Here is an 8,175-nt window from a genome sequence, read left to right on the forward strand (position 1 = left end):
TGCCTGAAATCAAATGAGAATTCAGTTATTTGTGGGATGAAGACGTGATGTACTTGGAGCTTTGGAAGAAAGAGGGTTGATTAAAGAAGACCACTGGCCTGCCAGAGGATGGTAGAAAGCCAAGACTCATTTCTAGACCTTAGCCTTACTCAACTTAAGGAAGATACACGGAGGAGAGGGGTGGAAAACAGTGGTGAGAGTTAATCAGATTATGAATAGGGTGAAAAGATAGATATGATGTTAGTATAAATGGAAATTATTGGCCCCTGGCTGTAATCTGCTTAGTTACAGAGGCAGCACTGCTCCCCTCCCCAAAACTTGAATTTTAGATATGCTGTAATCTAACAAATCTGATAGTAGGAAGTTTTTTATAGTGATAAGAGCACTTAAAATGAGACTTACCCTCTTAATAAATGTTTAAGCATACAATACAGTGTTGCTAATTATAGCCACAATGTTTTACAGCATATATATGGAACTTAATCATCTTGCATAACTGCTTTTTAAGACATGCCTCGGGCTGCCTTAAATCAAGATAGCCATCCCTTCCGTCAGGCCTCTCACTGGAAAAAGAAACACTTTGAGTAAGTCACAGTGAGTAACCCTAAAATAAGACTGATAGTGTTCTTTTTCTCTGGATGTAATGCAGAGTGGGTACAAAAGTGTGTACGGGAAGTTGTATATATTGCCAGAAAATTATAGTGAGCGTGGAGAAGGGAAACAGCCCAGCTTACCATCATTTGCTTGGTAAATATTTATCCAAAACTAACTACGTGTCAGTAAATATCCCTGTGGTGGGAAACACATTGGTATGTTTGGGGAATATAATAAGGGCGGTTTGGCTTACAGCAGTAAAAAAATGGGAGAACAGGATAGTAGGAAATAAGATCTGAAGGGTGGCCTGGGCCAGATCAGGAGGCAGTAAGCAGCTGGGTTTTATTCTAAGTGTGATGCCTGGACCCTGGAACCTTTGGAGCAGCATAACAGGATTTAGTCTTTACAAGCTCTGTCTGCCTGCTCCATGGAGAATGAAGTGTGGGAGGGCAGGCACAGAAGCAAGCCGGCTAGCGGGGAGGCTGCTGCATTTGCTGAGGTGAGAGTTAATGATAACACACAAGGATGGTGGCAGGGGAGGCAGCAAACGTGACTGGTTTAGGAAATGTTCTGATATACATAAGCTGACAAGACTTGCTGATAGATTTATTGCAGGGGAGATGGAGAGAGAAGTCAAAGATAGCTTGTGGGTTTTCAGACTTAGCAACTGAGTCAGGTAAAGAAGGAGCAGGCTCTGGAGGGGTGATTAAGGCTGCTGCTTTGGCCAGATGCTTAATAGACACCCAGTGGAAATGATGAGTAAGCTATTGGATATGAGCCTGGGATTCAGGGGGAGGTCAGGGCTGGATATATACCTTTAGTAGTCATTAGCAGAGAGATGGTATTTGCACGCAGGGTCTGGGTGAGGCCATTAGGAAGAGTGTTGATAGAAGAGGAGATGGACCCCTGGACTGAGTCTCATGGCACTCTGGTAATTAAAAGCAGGAAGGAGAAAAGGAGCAAGCAAAGAAGGCTGAGAAGGAGAGGCTGCTGAAGAAGCAGAAGCATTAGGAGGGTAGATGTCAAAAACAAGAACATGTCCAATGCTGCTCACAGGTTGAGAAAGGTGAAGCTGGAGAGGTGGCCACTGGGTGAGGCAAGATGAAGGTGCTGATAAGCTGAAGTGTATTGAGTGGAGAGTAAGAAGTGAGGAAACTGAAATAGCTAGTTCAACTAGCTTTAGCTATAGAGAGAGCAGTAGATAGAAACAGGGAAACTTCACCTATTGTAACAGGAGGGAAGGTGGAATGTAAGGGTATGGATGCAGGTAAAGGTTGACTTGATTTTGAAAACAAGAAGTTGTTATTTTCACATTACAAGAAAAATGGAAAACAACGGTATTCTTTTCAGAAGCATTCATCACCATATTTGTTGCCTGATGAGATGTTAGATCACAGGAGAGTGGAAACTGCAATAGGGCTTGTGAATATTCACTTGGTGTAAATTTGTTTTCCTGCTTCACATTCATACACAAGTTGTTTCAATCAGTCATTTTAGTTTCAGAAAAGCTTTCTACTCAATTCTGTATAGAAAAGTAAATAATACAAGAACATTTTAAATTGCTGTTTGGCATCAACATGAAATAAAATTACGCTTTGATTACTCTCTTCTGTCCCACGAGTCTCTCTAGAAGTATAAAAGTACAATAGTGGAATATTCAGTGATAACAGGTAATTCTACAAATGGTCATGCTTCTGAATTGTTATGTATTGCAGTAAGGATAAATAAATAAGCAAAACCCAGCTTGCTCTGGTCAGTCTTCGCAATATTCAGAATTTTAATGCTGTGTTTGCCTCTGCTTTGCTGATAACAGTGGGCTAGGAATTTAGCTATTCCGTGACCAGTCAAATATATAAAATTGTTGACAAGGGACCGGTATTTTAATAGCTCAGTGTCCTCTTAATGAAGCGGTGTTAATACATTTTCTTCTAATTTCGGTATCATAGTAAAATATATGTAACATGAAATTTACAATGCTAACCAATTTAAATGAAGAGTTAAGTGGTATTAAAGACATTCATAGTGTTGTGCAACCAACACCACCATCCACATCCAGAACTCTTTTCATAATAATATGGAATGTTTCCTGAATTTCCTGTATGACATCGTTGAGCAGGTGTCATGCTAATCTTCTCTGTATTGTTCCAATTTTAGTATACGTGCTGCTGAAGTGAGCACTGGTACACATTTTAATGAAAACACTTATTTACATAAAGAAGAAAAAATTATAGAGACGGTGAGTCTGAAAGAGAAGCAAGATCCGTTTAATGATTATTATAAAAAAAGGGCTCTGATCAATTCTATAATGCTCCCTATCAGAGTATTGAGGCATGGAAGGTGAGTAAAATACCTTCTGATTCTACACGCAGAGACAGAATATAGGGATAGGTTATCTGATCCAAAATGATCATTGCTGTATTTTCCTAATTTATCTGGTTGAAAATGAAACAACTGAAAAGTGATTAAATCTAGATTAAATGTGTTCTTAATATATGCCAGGCACTATGCTAAATAATGCACAGTGCATTGTCCAGCTTAATTCAAAAAGAATGCAATGAGGTAATTCCCTTATTTTCATTTTAAAGATAGTAAAACTAAGATTCAGAAATAATAGTATAATTAACTACACATGGTCTTACAACCAGTAAGCTATGGGTGAAAGACATTGCTCTGGGTCAGCCTGCCCATATAGCCCTTGCTCTTAATCTCTGAGATCTGCTGTGTCTAAGACCACATCTGCCCCCCACTTTTTCAATTTATGGCCTTAGACAGCCTCCACAAACACATCCTGTTCTTATGAACACATCCTGTTCTTATGCATTAGTTTTGCTTGTGCAATCATTTATATGCTGAACAATGATACCTCACCCAAGTTTTGAGCTGAACTCTCACTATTATCTCTAAGTGTTCTACAAGCGAACATTTTCTCAATAGCTACACTCAAGATTTGTGGTTGGGAGGACTGAGAAAGATTTCATCAATATTCTCTGGTGCAGTTTCTCTGTATGCATGCTCATAATTTGCTGACTTCTGGAATGATGGCTTTGAAATTAGAACATCTCTTGAAATAAAACTGCTGTGCCAGAAGACACCATTTAGAATTCCATTACAGCCCTGATGTACAAACATTCTTGCATCTACATTTTGATCCCAACACCTGTTATGCACTAAGAGATATATCTATTTCCAGAATTTTCCCTAGTGGAGCTTTATTATCACCCATTCAGGAAGCCCTTAAATATTTGTCAGCCATTGGTGAGGTTTCTGCTTGTTTTATTTAGACTTTGTTTGTGGGCTTTCCTCACACAGCGCTCCCACTCCTGTTATATTTTTTAAAATTTATTTTATTTATTTTTGTCTGTGTTTGGTCTTCGTTGCTGTGCGTGGGCTTTCTCTAGTTGTGGCAGGCGGGGGCTACTCTTCGTTGCGGTGAGCGGGTTTCTCATTGCGGTGGCTTCTCTTGTTGTGAAGCATGGGCTCTAGGCGTGCGGGCTTCAGTAGTTGTGGCTCGCAGGCTCAGTAGTTGTGGCTTGCAGCGTCTAGAGCGCAGGCTCAGTAGTTGTGGCACACGGGCTTAGTTGCTCTGTGGCATGTGGGATCTTCCCGGACCAGGGCTCGAGTCCGTGTCCCCTGCATCGGCAGGCAGATTCTTAACCACTGCGCCACCAGGGAAGCCCTCCACTCCTGTTATTTACTAGCAGCTCTCTTTTGTGGAAAGAGCATGGTTTTAGAAGACACCCCTGACCCTGGTTTGACTTTGACTCCTCCACTTATTGTACATAATGCACAATTATGTTCAACTATTTTTGATTCCTAAGATTACAGACATAATTTTAGATTTACTTATGATCAAGTAAAGATTTATACAGTTGAGTGAAAAAATATATCATGTTTGTTGGGGGGAGCGGTAGAGGGGATTGGTAAAGGGCTTTAATTTTACCCTAACCAATCTAAGTGGTAAAAGAAGCTGGTCTGGGTGAGCTCCATGTTCCTCTCATGTGTCCTTCCTTCCCACACTCCTTCTGTTCTCTTACTTCCCCCAGCAGACCTGACCAGCCATAGGCACCAGCCCATAGTTCAGGATAGATGCACGTGGGCAGGAGGGTAGAAGTAGGGGATGACTTTCCTAATCCCTTTTCTTTACTCTCCTCCTTCCAACCTGGATTCTGTGCTGCTGGAAAATGTATCCCAGCACTGAGGCCCTCAGACAACTGTACCGTTTCAGAAGCCAGGCTGGCTTTTCTCTTCATTTACAATTTTGTAAATTCTGAGAGAATTGTTTTTTATTTATTTAAGAAAATGTGGTATATACATACAATGGAGTACTATTTGGCCTTAAAAAAGAGGGAAATTCTGCAATATGCTATCACATGGATGAATCTTGAGGACATTATGCTAAGTGAAATAGGCCAATCACAGAAAGACAAATACTGCATGAGTCCACTTATATAAAGTAAGCCAAATTCATAGAACCAAAGAGTGGAATGGTGGTTGCCAGGGGCTGGTGGGAGGAGGGAATGGGGAGTTAGTAATCAATGGGCATAAAGTTTCAGTTGTGCAAGATGAATAAGTTCTAGAGAGCTGCTGTACAATGTTGTACCTGTAGACAACAAATGCTGTATTATACACTTATCAATTTGTTAAGAGGCTAGTCCTCATGTTAAGTGTTCTTGCCACAATAAAATAAAATTAAAGAAAAAAATAGCTGCTTTTTAAATCTAGATTTCCAGTGGAGAAGGCTAGATTGCACTGGAGTTCTGCTTAACCTTCCAAAATGCATCTGGGCTCTCTAATCTGGCAAGTTTTTATCCCCACCATGTAATTTAACAGTGTGGAGCGAAGAGCTGACCTTCTGGGCCTTGCTGTGCTCTTTTAGATTATGTTACCCAGAAAAAAAATCCTGACCGAGTACCATAAACAAAATACATCTTAAAATCAGGGCTATTGCTTAAATGAATAAACTTTTGAATGCGTAAAGATATATGATATTTCTCATGTAATCATTTAGGAGATGAAATACTACTTTGAAGTTTGAGTTTCCTTTCCCGCCCCTAACTTTCACTTACTTTCTGAAGTTTGTGCCAAATATAATTCTTGATAAAGCAGACACTGTTTCTTCAACATGAGCAATTCTCAATGTTTTCAGCTTCTAATTTTGTTGCCTCAATTTTAATTGTAATTTGTGTTTTCTGAGCCAGAATTGTTTCAAATGAGCACAAAAGTTTCCATTGTTCCGTGTCTTACAATATGAGTATGCCTGAGTTGCAGTCATTAAAAGCCTCACATGGGTCGTTTTTGTTATTGTTCCCCTGGGCCCCCTCTACCCCGACTTTTTTTTTTTACATGAGTGAGCTAAGAAGAAGCAACTATTTTAACAATTTATTTAAATAGAAAATGAGTGACTACGTGTCTCCTAGAAAGATGGTCATCAGATGTGTTTTTAAATTCTGACTGCTACAAGTAAATTTAGCCACAGTGCATTGCTTTCTGAATGCTTCCAGAATGGAACACTGTGCTTTGATTGTTGCTTTGGGAGTCTCATTAAGACTCTAAAAGGTCAAAGGAGTAAGGACTGGAGCAAAATATGTTCACTTACAATACACACAGCACAATCCAAATGCAGAAATCAGCTACATACACGATGTGTTTCTACCAGAGTATTCGTACAATAGAGAACCCTGTTCTTGTCTAAATGGTTGCATTTATTCTACCAAATATCTACAATGTTGTTACTAGTGGAGAAATATTTCAGATTGCCAATTGTTTGCTTCATAAACTAATTTCTGAACAGAGGATGATGTTGGAATCAGATATTTTTGCCATAAAATGAAATCGCTATCTCCATAGGTTTTCCTGTCTTAAGCGATGGACATTTTTCATAAAGCCTCTGCTCTAACACACACTTTAAAAATTTCATGAGGTGAAGACAGAATGCAATGATTTTGGCCCCTGGAAAATTGCCCTTCAAGGAGGACATCAGATTTTGACAAAGAATACATTAAGAATACAAACTAACTTAAAACTCAGTTTTCCCAGCAGAGTTTGCTCCAGCTTGAAATTTAATTATCTCAGGTACATTAAAGTAATTTGTTTCTGCTGGTAATAGGAGATTATTTTCATGCGAATGTGATGATACCCTATAGAGGAATCGGTGGGAGTTTTCCTTTAATTTGAATTTAGCCTTTAATGTTTTCCTTCTCTAACATATTAAGAGGATAGCATAATTTTAAACACCTTGCTACTTGGTTTCCCACATTCCATATTTTAGCTTTTATTTGCTTTGGCTCTTGAATATCTCAAAAATTATAATGAAGTAACCTCAGAAGTTTCCTTTTTGTGTCCGTAATTGATTGCTATAGTACTTAATATTCTTATAAGGATTAAGAACTACCCTATTTCAGGGGGTGGTCCAGGTGCTAACAGTTCAACAGTGAAATACAGATAAAAATCTCTGCCTATATGGGCCTTTCATTTTCGTACGTATGTCTATACCCAAGTTTATCCTTTTCACCTCAACCTCCAGTAAAAATTTCAGAAATTTTCACCAATCTTAGAATTTTAAAGATTGCATAACTTTTTGAAGAAATCACTATGAATTATTTTCAATCTGAGGATACAGTGTTCATGGTGCTCCTTGGAGGTGAGGACTAAGTCAATGCTATTTAATGTTTTTATTAATGAATAAGATCAATGATTTTTAAATTGTGTCCTTTGGAGCGCCAATGTCAGAATCCCTTCAGCTGGTGGTCACAGTTCCTGAGATCCACTTCACAGATCCTGATTCAGAATAACAAGGTGCAGATCAGGAATCTGCATTCTTAAGTAGCAGTCTGAGTGATCCCTACACATGCTGAAGTCTAAGAATCAATTACTAATTTAGACAAAGAGCTGAAGAAAGTGAATCTTAAATTAGAAAATGACCACAAGCAATTGGACAAAAAGGCTTGAGCCTTGTGTATTCTCAGTACATAAAGTGGTGCGAAAGGGCAAAAAAGTTATTTTCTGAGGAACTGGCACCAGAATTTCTCCTAGAGAGAAGACTGTTTCTTGTTAAGGAAATACTTTGATGTCTGCTTGGAGAGAGAAAATAAGCCTATGAGAATAAATGTCACCGAGGCACAAAGAGAAAACAAATTCGAAACAAGATTGGAGGTGCTGGGGAGGGGAGACTGAAGAGAGAAACAGAGAACCACACATCTTGGGGAGAGGCTGGCCACTAGTGGAAATGGCCTAAAAGGTGTCTAAGACTGAATTTTTAGGCATTTGTGTGGTTGTGATGTAAACTCCTTTTTTCTTCCTGAATACTCACTGATGGCTGCTACACACACAAGAGCCTGACATGAGTGGTTTTCATGGGAATCAAATTAAATCGGTGGAGATCTGTGTTGAGATTAAAGAAGAGCAGTGAGGATGGAGGAATACCTAGCCACCAGAAGTTGAGCAGAAAATGGAGGATTAAGAAGGGAGAACTCAGAGCCAGTGAGCTGGGAGAAATGGCAGAGAATTTTCAGAAATTCAGAGGGAGACAATCATCTTCCCATTGAATGAGGAGTTGGGGGTTCAAGCTAATTGTATACAGAT

At 39.3% G+C, this 8,175-nt stretch overlaps 1 non-coding gene across 1 annotated transcript; it reads right to left on the reverse strand.

The window, feature by feature from the left end:
- Positions 1–2,662: 2,662 nt before the first annotated feature.
- Positions 2,663–2,772, reverse strand: LOC112408270 (U6 spliceosomal RNA). The gene has a single exon (XR_003004917.1). It is a non-coding gene; the product is annotated as a U6 spliceosomal RNA (small nuclear RNA).
- Positions 2,773–8,175: the final 5,403 nt, after the last annotated feature.

This window comes from Neophocaena asiaeorientalis, unplaced genomic scaffold, assembly GCF_003031525.2.
Source record: "Neophocaena asiaeorientalis asiaeorientalis breed wild unplaced genomic scaffold, Neophocaena_asiaeorientalis_V1.1 scaffold116, whole genome shotgun sequence".
NCBI classification, from domain to species: Eukaryota; Metazoa; Chordata; class Mammalia; order Artiodactyla; family Phocoenidae; genus Neophocaena; species Neophocaena asiaeorientalis.